The sequence below is a fragment of the Triturus cristatus genome, chromosome 11, assembly GCF_964204655.1.
Source record: "Triturus cristatus chromosome 11, aTriCri1.1, whole genome shotgun sequence".
In the NCBI taxonomy this organism is placed as follows: domain Eukaryota; kingdom Metazoa; phylum Chordata; class Amphibia; order Caudata; family Salamandridae; genus Triturus; species Triturus cristatus.
In genome coordinates, this window is record NC_140594.1 from 572009803 (window position 1) to 572029328 (window position 19526).

The following is a 19526-nucleotide window of genomic DNA, read 5'->3' on the forward strand; positions in this document are numbered from 1 at the left end:
CCTTACACCGAATGGCGAATAGAGCCAGGGGTAGCATATCCTCCCACCTTCTTGTTTCTAGGGACAGTAGTTTTTTTAGCGTCGTTTTCAATGTAGCGTTATAGCGTTCAACCAATCCGTCTGTTTGCGGATGGTATGCTGCCGTGCGAATTTGTTTGATGCCTAATTGTTTACACACCTGTTGCATCAATTTTGAGATGAAGGGGGTCCCTTGATCCGTGAGGATCTCTTTGGGAAAATCGACACGGGTGAAGACTGTTATCATGTCCTTAGCTATGTTTGCGGTGTCTGGGCGTCTTATGGGTATTGCCTCCGGAAAACGGGTGGCGTAGTCCACCAGGACGAGGACATAGCGACAGCCGCTTCTAGACAGCAACAGGGGTCCTATTATATCCATCCCTATCCTTTGGAAGGGTACATCAATAATGGGAGGAGGCTGCAGAGGGACACGGGAGGGCTTATATCTACTGTTCTTCTGGCATATTGGCCAACTCCGACAATAGGCACGGACTTGTTGGTGGATAGCTGGCCAGTAGAATTTCTCAAGAATAACTTGTTCAGTTTTTTCATCGCTAAAATGGCCCCCCAATAGATGACTGTGGGCAAGGTATAGTATTTTCTCACGAAAGGGGCCAGGAATAAGAAGCTGAGCGGGTTGGGTAGGGCTACGCTGTCTATATAACAGGCCGTTTTTCTTAAAAAAATAGGGACCTACTTTAAGGGGGTCTTCGTTCTCTAATGCATTATCCCAGGCCTCCTGCAGAACAGGGTCTTCTCTCTGTGTAGCGTGAAACTCTCTATCCGTCTCCCAGGGGTGCTCCTCTATTCTGACGGGGTATGCTACTTGGGTTTTTCTTTTTTCCTTTCTTCTCTGTGTACGAGTCTTTCTGGCTTTGGACGGGGGCCATTTGGGATTCTCTTCTTGAGCAAAGGGGGCTTCCCTCCACCAGTCTGCGGAGCTGGGAGCATTGCCCTTAATTAGGTCGGTCAATTGTGAATAATCATTCCCCAGGATGAGTTATTCAGGGAGTCGGGTAATGAGCCCAACTTTCAGCGAGGAGCCCGGATCAGTTGGATGTTCTATATCAGCACGTGCGTTGTAGGACATTGTTTCGTATCACCATGTACGCATTGTATAGCCACGGTCCCATCAATCGTTCTTGGTTCTTGGTCTAAGTCTTGGGGTCTTAAGCCGCTTTGGAGGCATCCCGTGTCTGCTAGAGCAGTGAAGTGTTGTCCGTTCACCAACACTTCACAGCGGTAAGGAGGGAGTGGTCTTTCATGTTGGGAGCAGTAGTAATTGCAGGCTATTCCGACCTCCATAGGCTCCTCCTTTTAGGGACAAAACCGCACTATATGTCCTAAACCTCCGCAGTTGTAACATTGGGGACTGGGTATAGGTGCTCTAAAGAGGGGTGTTCCGGGCACTATGGTGATTGGATCCGTTTTTTCCGATAGGGGAGCTCGTGGTGGGCGGTGTGATCCGCTGGCACCGCCTTTCCAGGGTATCTCTTCACGTCCCTTCTGCACTTCATGTGCCCAGCTAAAGGCACTGGCGATCTCAACGGCAGTCTCTAAAGTAAGATGGGCATGTTGACGTACCCACCTCTGTATGGGTGGGTGTAGAGAGGACAAGTATTGCTCTAAGTAGACTTTAGACATGATTTCCTCTTTGGTTGACGTGGAGGGCTTTAACCATCGGTCGGATAAATCTTTCACGCGGAAGTAAATGTAAATGTGTAAATGTGTTTGTACTTGTATAGCGCACTGCCACCCCCAACGGGGGCATCCTGGCGCTTTTACTCATACCGCTGTGGAACCCTTCCTGGCTTTCCATGTGAGGTGTCCACTCCTGGGCACCCCCATGGTGAGGCCAGGCATCCCAGCGCTGTTGGGGCCGTTGTGGAGATTAAGCAAGCTATTGCCCAGAGTTGCAGCGTGGGACCCATGATTAGAATAGGCACTGAGGCGAGAATATCCGGTCCGCGGAATTTATAGCCCGAGACCCTGCCATGACGGGAATCGAACCCTGGTCCCGGACCAGTGCTCTGCATCGAGGTCTGCCACTCTAACCATTGAGCCACAGAGCTCTTGGCGTCTCCTGGGGTCCCTCTTTTATTTGACGCAACCGTATGCGATAGGTCTCTTCGTCTACCCCTAAATGTTCAAGGATGCACTGTTTTTATGTCCACATAAGGGGTGACACCTTGTATGTTGGCGGCCTGGTACGTGGCCTGAAGATCGCCTGAGAGTAAGGGACCTAGGTACTGTCCCCATTTATCAGCGGGCCAAGAGGCTGCCTGGGCCATCCTTTCGAAATTGCTGAAGAAATAGTCCGGATCTTCTCTGCTAACATATTTCTGTAATACTAGGGACGGAAGGGTTGTGGTCCCTCTCGGTTGGTTTAGGGTTTCGGCGAGTTTTCCTAGGGCCGTTCCCTGAGCTTGACTCTGTCCCGCCAGCATTTGCTGCAGCTTATCGCGGTCTTCTTCCACAACAGTGAGGAAGCGCTCCATAGCTCTTCCCAGGCTTTCTTGGGTGTCGGCCATCTTTTTAATTGCAGCCTCCATGTCTCCGGCAGATCCCACTTCTGACACCACCTGTGAGCGTGTGGGGAGTGCGGGCCGGATACATAGACGCAGAGGCTGTATGTAGAGAGCAATTTTCTATGGATTTTATTGACAATCGTCAAACAAGTCTTTGTTATTTAGAACACATGAGGGCTTCTTGGTTCTTTCTCCTGTTGGTCTTCTTTCGGTTGGACCTCTCGTCTCATCCCGGGGTTTTCTTGGGCGTGGACCAGGTGGTGGGCTTGCCGAGGCTCGCACAAGAGAAAAGAAACAAACAGGAGCCGTCAGCCTTCGCTTCTACAACTTTCAGTATTTAGCGTGAACCTTCACCACACCCGGTATCTGATACGGTGCAAGACGCGAAACATTAGGCACGGGGTGTGAGGCGTTGCATAAATGGCGCAAAGGGTCGTGAGGTCAAAATAAAGAGTATTTCTCATGGTAAAGAGGGAGTAAGGGTAAGTCGGTTGTGGGTGCCAAAAGGTAGTGATGAGGAACGTCAAACAGTGGTGCAGTGCTCGGGACTTCTGTGCTGTACACCCCCCCATGCTTTCTATCCCACCCTTGCAATGCATTCACCTCCCACCTCCCTCGTTTCCTGCTACCCGAATTTTCCTTCTGGGGGACTCACCGACTCCGCTGCAACTCTCCAGAGTTGCGGCAGCTCTCCAGCGTCCTCCAGTGGGCTCCACCAGTCCTCGCTCCACTCCTCGTTTTCTCCTGGGTCGTCTACTTCCTCGGCTTGGCTCGCTCTCGGCTCCGGTTATTTCCGTGGACGATCCGCTTCCTCCGCTGGGCTCGCACTTATCGTGGTTTCCTCTTCTGGGTCGCAGGGCTCGAACTCCTTTCTCTCCCAACATGTACCACCGTCTGTCCGTTCTTGGTCTCTATTTACCGGCCTCAGGTGTTTAGTTCCGGGGTCACTTCCGTCCCCTTTCTCCTATTCCTGCCTCACGATTGGCTCCTGTAGAGACACATGACAAGGGGGCGGGGTTAGTCTCGCCGGCATCGGGTGGTAGGCTTGGTGATTTCGCAGGGATTTCAGAATGCTTGGTGCAGAGCGGTCAGGATCCCGAGGTAATGTTCTGGAGAGGTCTTTACTCTTCTCACAGTCACCCACTGCAAGGGTTAAAACAACAAAACGATCTCTGGTCAATACACACATTTCTGAGGCACACGGCAGGGGTGTCCTCTTTTGCCCCTTTTGTTCGCCTTAGCAATGGAGCCACTCGCAGAGCGGACCCGGCAGGGGGAGATGCACTTGGGTGCATACTATTTCACTTAATGCGGATGACCTGCCGATCTATTTAGGAGATGCAGTGAACAGCACTGTGTCGGCATTGTAGATACTAGAAAGCTTCGAACAAATATCAGGTCTCCGGGCCAATAAAGTAAAGATGTACTTATTCCCGGAAGCGGGAACCCTACCTACCCGTTAAACTTGCTGTTGAGAGAACTGGTATGGGATGGTGGGTGTCCCAGAGTATCCTTAAGGACACAACCGCGCCCCATAACAGAGGGTTGACTGGGGGTGCTGAACTTCAAGTTTTATATGTTGGGCGCCGAGATGCAATGGTTGGCGCAGTGGTTAGAAGGCAACGAGGAAGGCACATGTTTGTTGGAGCCTGATGGGCATCCCCGCACGCTGTTGGCTAAACTGTTGGTTCCGACTAACCCACCCGTACCACTCAGCACTGCAACGCATGGTGTTACTGGCCTGGAAGAGATCCCTGGATTAAGTTAAAAAAGCCCCCAGATATACCCCTATGCTCCCCCTCACAGGCTTACCACACGGTACTCCTATGACATTATATATGGAGGACCCACTAGCGTCTTGGACACAAGTAGGGGTGGAAAATGTGGGAGACTGTTATCTGGAAAAAAGCCTCCTCCCATTTTAGGAACTGGTGAATGGTAATGGGCTTCCTCAGGTACAGTTTTTACAATATGAAGTGCTGATGTGCACTTTTGGACAGCTGTGGGGGGAGGGAGGAGCCGGAGACACATCCAATCTTGCATGCACCGATAATCCCAGGTATGGCTAGGCATCAAGTGCAGTGGTTTATGCCACCCTGCTTACAGAGTCCCTGGACCCACTGGGTGGTTTACGAGGGTGATGGGAAAGGATATTGAGAGGTGCTCCCACAGACACTGAATGGGGTAAAATTCTGCAGTCTCCCAAGAAGATTTCCGGTAACACACGACTAAAATATATACAATTTAATGTCATCCACATGACCTACAGGACACCTCACCGCCTCAACATCAGTTTTGGTGGGGAAGTGCGAAAATGTCTGAGATGTCCCCACCCTGACGCTGATTTCATGCACATGCTCTCGGATTGCCAAACAATATGCCCCTTTTGGGAAGCAATTGTTCTTAAACTCAAAGAAGTTCTGGGGAGAGAGCTGGCATCCACGGCCCGGGAGCGCTTGTTGGGACTCTTTCCTCACCCACAGAAATGTAAGGTAGCAAACAGACTGATTGACTTAGTCTTGCTAAGCGTAGAATAGCATTAGAGTGGAAGTCCACACAGGAGCCTAGGGTTGAACATTGGAACTGGGATGTGATTAATTGGGCGGGTGCAGAAGGTAGAGCATTGAGCGGGAAGGAGGCTAAAGGAGTGAGGAACGCCCTTTAGCTGATTTATGGAAGGAAATGATGATGTCTTGGGAACAATGGGTGTATACCAGTGAGGAAGGGGGGAGAGCAGCGAGACAACCCGAGTGAAGGCATCGAACAGTGATGGCTTCCTCCTAACCATATCAAATCAGAGTCGTGCATTCTGGCTTTCCCGAGCTACAAGATGCGGTGGCATGTGCTTCGGAATATGTTAGACGACACTGTAGGGGCAAGTTCTTCCCTCTCAAATGAAACACCCAGGTGGGCCCTTTACCCCTAAGCCCAGATCCCCTTGAGAAGAACACCCGATCCCTATTCTGCACCACTCCACTGCACAGGGTTAAGTTTGTTTTAGAAAGAGGTTTTTTTTCTTTCTATTTCTCTTTTTTTTTTTAAAGTACATTCATTTATACTGGGCTATAATGTTGCACCCTGATTTGGACATACTGGCCGCTCATGTGAAAGAACAAAACGAAACGTACATCTAGTAATGGAGCATTGTTCAGTAAGACTTTGAAGGTACCATTAACCTGATTATTGAATTGCAGCACAGCAAAAAACATGCTGATTATCGGCCAGAGCTCTTATGAGACAATATATCTTGAAATGTCAAGTGGATGCTGTATGTAAACTTATACATCGTCTGTATTTTGAATTCTTATATAAGAAATGCCAAGAAAAATAAGTTGTAAAAAAGGGAGTCCTTGAATCATTTTTCTAGCTGTTTCCAAACTGAAGTTAAGCATTATAAATTGCTATAATGCATCCCAGTGTTTTTCTATGGAAGAGCGAACCTTGCAACATTGAAAAATGACTTTGGAGTTCTTCCACTGCCAGGTCATGCAAAACGTTTTTATACATGTCCTACTTTTTAAAATACAATGCACCCTACCTTATTGACATTTAGGGCCCATATTATGTGTTTATTTTGCCAGTTTAAAGTGGCAGTTTAAAATTGCACACACAGGCTTCAAGGGTAGCCCTGGAAATATGTTTTACAGTGCAACTTTTATGGGTGGCGCAAGGAGTGCTGCAGCCCACTGGTATTAATTAATTTAAAATGTAGTATGATATACATAAACCAATAAGTAACTTAAATGCGCCAATTAAGTATATGCCAATATTGTCATGTTTAAAAGGGAGAGCACAAGCACTTTACCCCTGGTTAGCATCATTAACATGTGCAGAGTCCCATGGCCAACAAAAATGTGTTTAGCTAAAGAAGGCTAATTTCCAACAGAGGGGTACCAAGGTTGCACTCATCATAGAGGCATTTTTATAGCAGCTCAAGGTACCTTCCTGCAGATCCATGTAAGACATCAGGATATCATCACAGAAAGAGGAAAAGTGAAAAGAATCTTGCAAGACTAGTCCTTTAGAAAAGCATCTTTTGCTAGTGCTTCTGGATGTGGTTTCCAACTGTAGACACCAATCACTCTTTCCAGATGCTCACTTTTGAGTACAAGTGAGCATAAACCTAGAAGATATTCTGCCGTTTGAGAAATTTCCTGGCCAAGGTAGAACTCCCATAATAACTTTGCCAAATGTGCTTGGTGTTTCAACTTCTTCCCCTCCAATTTTTTTAATCACCTTACTGCTGTTAAATTGTCCATGGGCACAAGAACTGTATGCTTTGCTTTGCCTTTTACAAAACTGTGATTTGTAAAGGAACTTGCAAGAAGCACTAAACAATTTATATGCATTGACAACTCTCTCTTTGACCCCCTTCCTTGAGTCGAGAAATTGCCACCTATGTTAGATGCTAACATTAGATCCGGTGGAGTAAGAAAACCGTACCAGGCACCTACATGATCCAACCACCCAACTAACTCCTCTTGGGTATCAGGATCTATTGGAATTATATCGAAAAACTACAGATACTACTGATGACTCTGCAAATGTTTCATTTTTAAACTTTGAGGGGCTCAATAATGGAAGGGTCCTGGGAAGATTGCCTAGATCTATAGAGATAGGAGACCTACCAGTCTTGCTAAGTGCTGGAGAGACACCTCATGAGGGTTCAGGATTAACCTCAGCACTTTTTTGATTACCTGTAACTTTCTCTTTGGAAGTAGTAGCAACTCCATTTCTGAGTTCACCACAAATCCCAGAAACTCCATCTGTTGAGAAGGAATGAGATTGGTTATCTTCCAATTTACTACGAACACCAATGCTTGCATCAGCACTGTGAAAAATGAACTTGGTTGATCAATATTTCCTTCTGCTGTCAGGGCACCCAAACACTCTTACCTGTAAGGTGCTTGGAGGTGTTTCGCAGAGACGCTATGAGCCAACTTCCAAGAGCTCTATCAAATAACCTATGGTTCTAATTACACTTAGGCTACACAATAGAACCCCGGGAGGATGACCGGATACTGGACGCTGGCAATGTCCTGTTGTCGACCTGCGAGGCAAAAAGACATATGTATAAAGATACTGCCCTGTGTTGTCTTTTATTTTTATTTTTTTAAAATATTTTTATTAAATTTAGGGCATAATAACCTCTCATAATACAGAACCATGCAGTATCAATGGCTGTCCCAGCCTCCCTCTATATTACACGTGTTAACGCCACCGGTTGTACATGTTTTGACAGTATTACAAATCCAACCATTCTCCCCTCCCCCAACTTTATTCCAAATCCACTTCTCCTGTGGGTGCAGGTGGCTCACAGACATAGCCTCTGTACTTATTCCAGGCTCCCCAAACTTTTCCCCACTTCCCGGAACAACCCCTGTTGATGTACACAGCTTTTTCTGCCACCATCGCTGTATCCATATCATTACACCAGTCCCGAAGACCTGGCGTGCGGCTGGAGCCCCACAGTCGAGCAATATTACACTTAGCTAACATGAACCCCAAGGACGCCCAGTCCTGTGCCTGAAGATTCAAGTCATTGGGTTCACATATATTCAGCAAACATCTTTTTGGTTCTGGTACCAATGACACCCCTACTGCCTGCGATAGAGTTCTTAACACTGCTACCCAGTACGGCATGATTCTCGGGCACTACCATATAATGTGAAAAAACGAGCTGTCATTCCTATTTTATGCAGGGTGAATCTAGTATAATACGTGCGATGAAGTATCTTTAATTGTATTAATCTTAACCTAGAGGGTATCGCAACCTCCCGTGCCGTCTGCCAGTCCATCTCATCGAGATTGCCAAGGTCTGCGGACCATTTGTGTTTTAATATCTATGTAGGGTCTGGCAGATTGTTCATTAGTTTACGATATGTAAATGAGGTGGCCCTCTGTGGCATAAAATCAGTCAATAGCCTATCCTCCAGGGGAGAGGCTTCCGGCAGCGTGGTGTCTGGTGGTATAGCCACCTGTAGTGCATGCGTAATCTGCAGGTACCGAAATGTTTCAGTGGGCGCTAGTTCATATTGTTCCTGTAGTCGTTCGAATGGTATCACCCCACCTTTGACCCATAGGTCCCCCACTGTGGAGATGCCAATTGCGTCCCAAATGCTGAAACCCTTACTATATCTAAGTCTCCCCAACTGTCGCGTGTCCCAAAGTGGGGTAAGTTGGGTGAGAACGTCCTGCCACCCCAGTTTTTTTTGTGCCGCATGCCATATATTTACTGTTTGTGCCATTGGTCCAATTAGGGGTTGGGTTCTCTTACGGTTGTACAGGGCCGCCATGACGCCACTCTCCCCCAGCCCATATCTGTCCGCGCGGAACGCTGGGTCTGCCTGTGGGGCGTGGATCCATTGATTAATTATTTTTAGCTGTGCTGCCCAATAATATAATTGTATGTTTGGAAGTGCTATACCCCCATTGTACCAGCCTTTAACTAATTTTCCCATCGCGATCCATGCCGGTTTATTCCCCCACAGTAAATTAGAGACCGCAGCCGCTATGGTTTTAAAATAGCGCGGTGGTACCGGGAACGGAGTATTTTCTACGGCATAAAGAAACCGTGGAAGTGCCATCATTTTAAACAGTGCTGCTTTACCAAGCAGTGTTAAGGGTAAAGTGTGCCAACGTGTTATATCCCATTTTAAACGTTCCATGGGGGGCATAAGGTTCCTGGTGAAGAATTCATTGGGCTTCGGCGTCACATAGATACCCAAGTATTTGAAGCCCTCTTCCGTGACTAATAGATCGCAATCCTTAGGGACCCGCGGTGGCGGGCCCACCAGTATAAATAGAACTGATTTGGACCTGTTAACAGTATAGCCTGATACTTGCCCATATATCTCTAAAACATTAAGTAATACTAAGATGGAATGTCTGGGGGTGGCCAGGTATAACAAGATGTCATCCGCATATAAGGAGATGCGATCCTCCCATCCCACCGCCCACTTGAGTCCCCGGATTGTTGGCTCCCATCTAATCAGCGCTGCTAATGGTTCCAGCACCAGGGCGAACAACAGTGGGGACAGGGGACAGCCCTGGCGGGTACCCCGTCCCAATGAGAAGTCCTCTGACATGTGACCGTTTACCGTAACATGCGCTAAGGGTTTTGAGTACAGCAGGCGTACCCACGCACAAAATTTGGGGCCAAAGTCTAAGTGTTTTAGAACCGCGAAGAGAAAGAGCCACTCCACCATATCAAACGCCATACGGGCGTGTAGCGAAAGAATGACCGCTGGTTCTTGTATGTATGGTATATGGGCTATAACTCCTTGTAGGCACCTCAGGTTAAGGGCCGTGTTGCGTCCTGGCATAAATCCCGATTGATCCGGGTGTATTAGGGTTGCTAAGTGTGGGGTCAGTTGCGTCGCCAGGAGTTTAGCGAGAATTTTCACCTCCGCATTAAGCAGCGATATTGGCCGGTATGAGGTGCATTCTTCAAGCGGTTTTCCCGGTTTGGGAAACGCCACTATGGTGGCTGCTGTGTTGTCTTTTTAACGAACAGCTAGACCCTCTAACCCTTCTTTTTGAAATTCTAAAGGAAACCTTCCTACCTGCGATCTTTAGGAATTGAGAGTGACGTCCAGTAGTCTTGTGATGGTGGAGATAGTGGTTCTGAAGTGGTGTCAGTAGTAGGTATAGTCAGGATGATGGTTGTCTTTTCCTAGAAGATGAAAACATATAAATAAGTTACTTATTTCTTTAACTGGTAGAGTACAAACATTTAGAATTTCGCTATCACCTCCACTTACTTCCTTCTGATACCCCTATGTCTCCACACCATCTCATAAATCTAAAAGAAAACAAATATCATGCACAATTTTCACATACCAATTACTTTAAATCTCTAAGTCCTTAAGTTAAGTTTGGTTTCTTCCTAGCTTCTATTGCTAGAAAATGTTCCAAAAATTGTTCCTTTAAATAGTTAAGGATTGTCTTTCCAATTCTGTGCTGTCTTGCGATGGGCGCCAGAAAATAGAAATGTTCACTTAGCTTTCGTTTTGCATCTTTTCCTTCTGTAGGTGTTCTCTGCAATGCTGTGCTGCCATCTAGAGGTTTCCAGAAGGAAAGAAGTATCGCCGCCGAGAGTCAGGTAAGGGAGCAGATGTCCGTGAGCGAAACCAGAAGCCTAAGCAGCGTACTGAGTTGGGTGTGGCATTATATACCCATGCCACACCCAAAATAGCTGTTACGTTGCTCGTAACATGACGTGCGCTGATTCCCGACCCCGGTAAAGAATCGGGTCGGGTCTTTCACTTATCAATCAATCAGTCATTTGTAAAGCGCACTACATACCCGTGAGGGTCTCAAGGCGCTGGGGGGGGGGCGCTACTAATCAAACAGCCAGGTCTTGAGCATCCTCCTGAAGGTCAGCAGGTTTGGGTCTGTCGTAGGCTCAGTGGGAGGGTGTTCCATGTCTTGGCGGCGAGGTGGGAGAAGGATCTCCCGCTAGTGGTTGTTCTTCGGATGCGCGGGACGGTGGCGAGTGAGAGGTTGGCGGAGCGAAGCTGGCGGTTGGGGATGTAGAAGGAGAGCCGTCTGTTGAGGTAGGCTGGGCCGGTCTTGTGGAGTGCCTTTTGTGCGTGGGTGAGGAGCTTGAAGGATATCCTCTTGCTGACGGGGAGCCAGTGCAGGTCCCTCAGGTGGGGGCGATGTGGCCGTGGCATGGTACCTCGAGGATCAGTCGTGCCGAGGCGTTTTGGATGCGTTGTAGTCGTTTGATGAGCTTGGTCGGGGCTCCTGCGTAGAGGGCGTTTCAGTAGTCGAGTCTGCTGCTGACGAGGGCCTGAGTGACTGTCTTTCTTGTATCTGTCGGGATCCATCTGTAGATCTTGCGGAGCATGCGGAGGGTGTTGAAGCAGGAGGAGGAGACGGCGTTGACCTGCTTGGTCATTGAGAGCGTTGAGTCGAGGATGATTCCTAGGTTGCGTGCGTGGTAGGTGGGTGCCGGGGCTGCTCCCAGTGCCGTCGGCCACCAGGAGTCGTCCCAGGTTGAAGGGTTGGGGCAGAGGATGAGGACCTCCGTCTTGTCAGAGTTCAGCTTCAGACGGCTGGTCTTCATCCAGTCGGCGGCGGCCTTCATTCCTTCATGGAGGTTGGCTTTGGCGGTGATGGGATCCTTGGTGAGGGAGAGGATCAGTTGAGTGTCGTCGGCATAGGAGATTATGTTGAGGTCGTGCTGTCGAGCGCCGTGTGCGAGCGGGGCCATGTAAATGTTGAACAGTGTCGGGCTGAGGGAGGATCCCAGGGGTAAGCCGCAGATAATCTCGGAGGCTTCGGACCGAAATGGGGGGAGGCGGATGCTCTGGGTTCTGCCGGAGAGGAAGGAGGTGGTCCATTCCAGAGCCTTGTCTCGGATCCCTGCGGCGTGAAGGCGTGCGCGTAGTGTGCGGTGGCAGACGGTGTCGAAGGCGGCGGAGAGGTCTAGGAGGATGAGTGCTGCGGTCTCGCCGTTGTCCATCAGGATCCTGATGTCGTCGGTGGCGGCGATGAGGGCGGTCTCGGTGCTGTGATTGCTGCGACTCCTGACTGGGAAGGGTCCAGGATTCTGTTTTCTTCGAGGTATCGGGTTAGCTGTCTGTTGACGATTTTCTCGATGACCTTGCCCGGGAAGGGGAGGAGAGAGATGGGCCGGAGGTTCTTGAGGTCTCTTGGGTCAGCCTTGGGTTTTTTCAGTAGGGCGTTGATCTCGGTGTGTTTCCAGCTCTCTGGGAAGGTCGTGGTCTCAAGGGAGAGATTGATGACGTTGCGCAGGTGGGGTGTGAAGTTGCTTTGTTGAAGACGTGGTGCGGGAAGGGATCTGACGGAGAGCCGGAGTGGATTGTGCTCATGGTCTTGATGGTGTCATCGATGCTCACGGTGGCCCAGGCTAGCAAGGGGTCGTGGTCGATGGTGTGCGGAGGGTCTGTTGTGTTGCTGTCTGTTGGGTCTGTCTGGGTGTTGAAGCTGTCGTGGATGTCTGCTATCTTGAGGTGGAAGATGGTGGCGAGGGAGTTGCACAGGGCTTGTGACGGTTGGATGTCGTTAGTGTTGGAGCTGGGGTTGAAGAGTTCCTTCACGATGTTGAAGAGCTCCTTGCTATTGTGTGCGTTGTTGTCGAGGCAGTCTTTAAACGAGGTTCTCTTGGCGGCCCTGATGAGGTGGTGGTGGTTGCGGATGGCGTCCTTGTGTACTGCGCGGTTGTACGGAGTTTGTTCGCTGTGCCATTTCTTCTCTAGTTTGCGGCAGGCTTGCTTGGAGGCTAGGAGTTCTGGGGTGAACCAGCTGGCCCCCTTGCTGGTGTCTCTGTGGGGGGGTTTCTTCAGTGGGGCGAGGGTGTTGGCGCAGTCTTCGATCCAGCGTCTGAGGCTGTGGGCAGCGTCTTCGGTGTTGGAGGGTTCGGTGGGTGGGCTGAGAGTGAGTTTTGCATGCAGTTGGTCTTCGGTGATTTTGCTCCAGCAGCGGCGGGGGATCTGTTGGGTGCGGTGGTGTGTGGTGGGTTTCTGGAAGGTGAAGTGAATGCAGCGGTGGACGGTCCAGAGGAGTTCGGTGGTGTGGCTGATGGAGACGTGCAGGCTTGAGGAGAAGACGGGGTTGAGCGTGTGGCCAGCGGAGTGGGTGGGCATTGTGACGAGTTACTTTAGTCCGAGGTTGGCGAGGTTATCGATCAGGGTTGTGGAGTTGTTGTCGTTGTTGTTCTCAAGGTGAAAGTTCAGGTCTCCGAGGAGGATGTAGTCGGTGGAGGTTAGGGCGTGCGTGCTGATGAAGTCGGCGATGGAGTCGCTGAACCGGGGGCTGGGTCCGGGGGGTTGGTAGACGAGGGTGCCTCTTAGGGTGGAGTTGGGGTCTGTGTGGATCTGGAAGTGCATGTGTTCGGCTGTGCTGATCGTGTCGTCGGTGTTAGTCGAGACCCTGATGCTGTTCTTGTGGACGATGGCGATTCCTCCTCCGACTCCGTTGGTGCAGTCTCTGCGGGTGATCTTGTAGCCGTCTTGGATGGCTATGGCGATGTCGGGTGCGGAGGAGTCGTTCAACCAGGTCTCTGTCAGGAAGGCGACGTCCGGGGATGTTATGTCAAGCAAGTCTCAGAGCTCGACGGTGTGTTTGCGCGCGGAGCGGGTGTTCATTAGTATGCATCGTAGGTGGGTGCGGTCTTTCTTGGCGGGTGGTTCGTCTGTTCTGAGGCTGGTGTAGCTGCAGTTCTGGCAGGTGAAGGGACCGTGTGTGCGTTTTGGGGTGGCCTTGAAGCAGGTGTGGGTCCGTCCAGGGTTGAGGGCGTGGAGCGTGCTGGCATCGTAGTGGCAGCGGTCGTCGTGGTGGGAGTGGGGGCCAGGGGTTCTGGCACTGGGTGCGCTCCAGGCGCAGACGGGCGCAGACGGGTTTGCCATCGGCGCGGCCGAGCAGCGGCCAGCATATATGGGGAGGTGGGAGGGAGGAGCAGCTGGGAGGCGGGGTCAGCGAATGGGCAGTGGGCAGTCAGGGGGGCGGGGCCGCAGGGGACACAGCGGCGGGGGCGGTGAGGGACGACGGAGGGAACAGAAGGAAAAAGGCACAAAAAACGAGGGAAAAACAAGTGGAACAGAATGCAAAAATGGCACAGAAATAGGGCAAAAGGGCACAAAAATCAATGGAAAACGAGTGGCACAGAAGGCAAAAAGGGCACGAAAACGAGGGGGAAACGAGTGGCACAGAAGGCAAAGGGCACAAAATCAGTGAAAAAATGAGTGGCACAGAAGGCAAAAAGGACACGAAAACGAGGGGGAAACAAGTGGCACAGAAGGCAAAAAGGGTACAAAATCAGTGAAAAAACGAGTGGCACAGAAGGCGTGTAAGCTGCTCAGTTCGAGTTCTGTGTTTCAATTGCTTAAAACAAAGTGAGCTTGATGCCTCAGACCTTGGTCATAGGACATCACTCCCCACACAGCTCAGCGGTGCTCTGCGCCGCCTCTGGTGCATCCAGCCCCCGCTGCAGGGTTCGAGCCACCTGTTCCCCTTTTCCACCTCAGGTCCCCCCCAGGTATTTTGTCTGATTCTGTTTCCTTCATTGTATTGCCTGTATTTTGTGCCTGATATTGTTCCCTTCATTTTACTGTCTTTATTTTCTGCCTGACATCGCTGTTGGGTCCTTTTCTTCTCTTCCCCCCTCCGTTGCTCGCTGCTATCCCCTGACCCCTCCCCTTTCGCCCCGCTCCCGCCTCCCAGCTGCTCGTCCCTCCCACCTCTCCTCATATGGAGGCCGCGCAGCGGGCGCGTCAAAGGCACGCCTAAGGCAAGCCCATCTGCGCCCGTCCGTGCCTGGACCGTGCCCAGCGCCAGACCCCCTGGCCCCCGCGGACGCCACGACACCCGACACGCTACGATGCCAGCACCCTTCACGCACTCAACACCGGACGATCACACACCTGCTTCCTGGCCACCCTGAAGCACACCCACGGACCCTTCACCTGCCGGAAATGCAGCTTCACCAGCATCCACCCGCCAAGCCGCCGACCAAGAAAGAACCCAACTACCTCAGATGCAACCTCCTCAACACCCGCTCAGCCCGCAAACACGCCGCTGAACTCTGGGACCTACTCGACTCAACATCCCCAGACGTCACCTTCCTGACGGAGACCTGGCTGAACCCCTCCTCGGCACCCGACATCGCCATAGCCTTCCCGGAAGGCTACAAGATCACCCGCAGAGACCGCACCAACGGAGTAAGAGGAGGAATCGCCATCGTCCACAGGATCACTCTCAGAGTCTCGACCAACACCGACGACACCCTCAGCACCGCCGAACACCTGCACTTCCAGATCCACACCGACCCCAACACCACCCTCAGAGGAACCCTCGTCTACAGACCCCCCGGACCCCGACCACAGTTCAGCGACGCCATCGCCGATTTCGTCAGCGCACACTGCCTCGCCTCCACGGACCTGAACTTCCACCTCGAGAACAACAACGACACCAACTCCACCATCCTGATCGACAACCTAGCCAACCTCGGACTCAGATAACTTGTCTCAACACCCACCCAATCTGCCGGCCACATGCTTGACCCCATCTTCTCCGCAAGCCCCCACGTCTCCTTCAACCACAGCAGCGAACTCCACTGGACCGACCATCGCTGCATCCACTTCACCTTCAAGAAGCCCACCACGCACCACCGCACCCAACAGATGCCCCACTGCTGCTGGAGCAAAGTCACCGAAGACCAGCTACCCACCACCCTCGCCCAGAGCCCACCCACCGACCCCTCCGACTCCGACATCGCCGCCCGCAACCTCAGACAGTGGATCAACGACTGCGCCAACACCCTCACCTCGCTCAAGAAACCCTCCAACTGCCACACCAGCAAGAAAGCCAGCTGGTTCACTGAAGACCTCCAGGCCTCCAAGCAAACCTGCTGAAAACTGAAGAAGAACTGGCTCTGTGAACGAACACCGGACAGCTACACAGCCCACAAGAACGCCTCCCGCAGACACCATCACCTCATCAGATCCGCCAAAAAGGCTCCTTCAAAGAGCGCCTAGACAACAACGCACACAACAGCAAAGAGCTCTTCAACATCGTGAAGGAACTTTCCAACCCCAGCTCCAACACCAACAACATCTCACCCTCGCGAGACCTGTGCGACTTGCTGGCCACCTTCTTCCACCGCAATATCGCAGACATCCACGACAGCTTCAACACCATGACTGCCCCAACAACCAGTGAGACCTCCTCCCCCACGACCACCATCCGCACCAACCGCCTGCTCTTCTGGACCAACATCAACGATGACGACACCATCAAGATCATGAACACCATCCACTCCGGATCTCCATCTGACCCATGCCCACACCACATCTCCAACAAAGCCAGCACAGCCATCGCACCCCATCTCCGGAAAATCATCAACATCTCCTTCAAGACAGCAACCTTCCCGGAGAGCTAGAAGCATGCCAAGATCAACGCCCTACTCAAGAAACCTGAGGCAGACCCCAAGGACCTCAAGAACTTCCGGCCCATCTCCCTGCTCCCGTTCCCGGTGAAGGTCATCGAGAAGACGGTCAACAAACAACTGACCCGCTACCTCGAGGAGAACAGCATCCTGGACCCTTCCCAGTCCGGGTTCCGCAGCAACCACAGCACCAAAACTGCCCTCATCGCCGCCACCGATGACATCAGGACCCTGCTAGACAACGGAGAAACAGCGGCCCTCACCCTCCTGGACCTGTCCGCCGCCTTCAACACGGTCTGCCACCGCACACTTCGAACATGCCTCCACGACGCCGGGATCGAAGAGAAGGCCCTGAACTGGACCACCTCCTTCCTCTTCGGCAGAACACAGAGCGTCCGCCTTCCCCCCTTCCGCTCCGAAGCCACCGAGATCATCTGCGGCGTACCCCAAAGCTCATCCCTCAGCCCAATGCTGTTTAACATCTACATGGCACCACTCGCCCACGTCACCCGACCTCAACATCATCTCCTATGCCGACGACACCCAGCTGATCCTCTCCCTCACCAAAGACACCCAAACCACCAAAACCAACCTCAACGAAGGAATGAAGGCCGTCGCCGAATGGATGAGGAACAGCCGACTGAAGCTGAACTCGGACAAGACGGAGGTCCTCATCCTCGGATCCACCCCTTCGGCCTGGGATGACTCCTGGTGGCCGACCACACTGGGGACAGCTCCCACACCCACCGACCACGCATGCAACCTAGGGGTCATCCTCGACTCCACCCTCTCCATGACGAAGCAGGTCAATGCCGTCTCTTCCTCCTGCTTCAACACCCTCCGCATGCTCCGTAGGATCTACAAGTGGATCCCTACTGAAACGAGAAGAACGGTCACCCAGGCCCTCGTCAGCAGCAGGTTGGACTACGGAAACGCCCTCAACGCAAGAGCCTCGGCCAAACTCCTGAGACGGCTGCAACGTATCCAGAACGCCTCTGCACGCCTGATCCTCGACATCCCTCGCCGCAGCCACACCACACCCTACATGAGAGACCTGCACTGGCTCCCCGTCAACAAGAGGATAACCTTCAAGCTCCTCACCCACGCACACAAGGCACTCCACAACACCGGACCAGCGTACCTCAACAGATGACTCCGCTTCTACACCCCCACCCGCCAGCTACGCTCTGCCGGCCTCGTCCTCGCCACAGTCCCCCGCATCCAAAGAGCGACCTCCAGTGGCAGATCGTTCTCCCACCTCGCCGCCAAGACCTGGAACACCCTCCCCACCCACCTACGGCAGACCCAAGACCTGCTGACCTTCAGAAGACTCCTCAAGACCTGGCTTTTCGAGCATTAGCAACCTTCCCTTCCCCCAGCGCCTTGAGACCCTCACGGGTAAGTAGTGCGCTTTACAAATGATATGATTGATTGATTGATTGATGCCAGTTCAGATCCTAATCGAAACGTCTTTTACCAAAGTACATACACAGTGTCATTTGAGGCAATGACTCAAACAAACATTGCTACAGTCAAGAGATACAATTCAACAAACATTGCTACAATCAAAAGATACAAATCAGTTTTCAGACACATGATAAACAATTCAAATACAATTCACACCTAAGCACAATCACATATTCATATGGAGTGCTGGTTGGCACGGGACACAGGAGGGTGTTAAACGGGGAACAATTTGGTACTTCTGAGTACTTATGCGTGACGTAATGCCTCTACAGGAGTACCAGAGTTCAGAGGAGTGTACGGAAATGTAGAGCAAGATCGGGAGTCATGACATCTGCGGCCTTAAAAAGATCATATTATCTGGATATATTATGATTAAGACTACCAGTTTTCATTTTTTTTTACTGATTTTTACAGATAAATACAGACAGAAAACAATGTGTTTATTGTCTGTATTTATTTTTAAAAGCAGGAAAATACTAAAATGGTGCTTGTTGTGAGAGACTCTCCATGCTGTCTTTCATGAATTCCAGGCAACCGCTGAGCAAATAGACATCATGGAGAGTTCAAAAGTAGGTTGAGTTTTCCTTAAATACATGCATATGTTAACATATTTGTGTAGTACAACAGCAAGGTGTACCTGTGAGTGTAGTGTTTGGTTATACATGGCTGCTTAATTTGCTAAATCATGACAAGCATCCATGTATGAGTGCAGGTTTAACAGTTAAATAAATGTGAAAAGATACCATTTTACTACTCAATTTATTCTCAAAACACAAAATAAATATGGATAAATACCAATAAGATGGGCAAAAAATAAATATGGATATGGAAATGTAAAAAAAAAAAAGAAATACCATAAAACCGGGAGCACTAATTATGACCCTGAGACACTGCACTCCAGAAATGCTGCTAGAGGTTTGAGTAGATTGGTGAAACACCAAGAATCAGAGGAGAGGCCGAAGGGGATAAAAGTGAACCTGAATACCTGACCCAGCCATACAAACTTGAGGAACTTCCTGTGGGGTTGAAAATTGATGATTTGTGAGTTAAGCATACTTTAGTTCCAATCGTACCATCCAGTCCTTAATGAGAAGAATGTTCTGCTTGCTTTGTGCCACATCTATCAGAGGGTTGAGCTTATGTTGAAATTACTGAAATCTTTGACCGACCTAACAAGATATTGACATATTTACTTGTGGTGGACTTCCATTCTCCCCAATTATTAATTCACTTTCTCTCAAAAAGAACACAGATAGTTCAATTTTCAGTGATGAAGAAAGTATCAAGCTATTTATTGATATCCACTAACCACACAATTTATGTATTTACACTCAAGGAATAAAAGGACGCAATGCTACACACAAGTTAGCATGGATTTAAAGTACAAATGTTTGGTATAATATGAAAAGTTAGTCATTTCTATTTGAAGTGAACATGAGACCCGTTTCAATACATGTGTCCAGCCTTCTTTTTGACTGTTTGTTCCCGTCCATTTATGCTGTGGAAGCTACCATATTTCAGGTTCCATTTTGTGACACTTAATAATGAGCATGAAGAACTCCTGATGACTCGTGTTGAGCTTACAATGACACAAGACC